Here is a 1056-nt window from a genome sequence, read left to right on the forward strand (position 1 = left end):
AAAAAGTAAAAATCTCAAACTCTCAAAATTATCACACTACACACTTTATAATATTTTTCTCTCAACTCAATTGTGTTTTTCTTCACAAATGAGAGATCTATTTATAGAAAATTTTTACAAATAATCCAAAAATAAAATACATCATTACCTACATCATCACACACTAATTTTCAATATTCAACACCTAATTTTACCTAATTTTCAACATTCAACATTCACATTTTCAACACAAATATTTAACACATTTTTAAATAATTTTTCAACAAAAACTTTTTATTTTAACAAGTTTTTTAGAATTTTTTCTCAAAAATATAATTTTTCATGAAAAATAAAAAATAGAGGAATCAAAAAATAAATACAAGATAAAAAAGAAAGAATAGTATTTTAGATGTATTCTAATTATATTTTTGAGATATTTCCTAATATTATGTGATTGTGTGTTGATCTAATTGTCTTGTACAACAAAATTCTCTATTAACTAGAATTCTCCACATATAAATCCAACGGCTATTAACCCTTATCAAGGTAACACATTCATACACAATTATTTATGCAATTCAGTTCATATATATTATTATATCTCGACCTTTAAATTTAGAGATTGTTTAGTTTGATTAAATTTATTTAAAACAAACTTATATGTTTTTATATATCTTATAAGTTGTTTTATGAACTTATAATTTGTATGATTTTATTTTAAACAACTTAAAGATTTTGATGTTTTTGTTATTAAAAAATTTTTTATTATCAAAATTATCAAATATTATATAATCGTATGAAGATAATGTAAGTAGTTATACACACACACACACAAATATATGTGTTTATAATAGTTTTTGAATTTGATCATAAATGTTAAACCTATATTTAAAAAGCCTATTTTATATTTATAATTTATAAAATTGATATTCTTTGGAAAATGTTAAAAAAAATGAATATTTAATATTATCTTATGTTGGTTCTAATAAATTTAATAATAATAAAAAATTTAGTTAAAGAATTTATCAAAATTTGTGTGTTGGAGAGCTAAGAAAATATACGGGAGAAGTATAATAT

Source organism: Primulina huaijiensis, chromosome 1, assembly GCF_012295235.1.
Source record: "Primulina huaijiensis isolate GDHJ02 chromosome 1, ASM1229523v2, whole genome shotgun sequence".
NCBI lineage: Eukaryota > Viridiplantae > Streptophyta > Magnoliopsida > Lamiales > Gesneriaceae > Primulina > Primulina huaijiensis.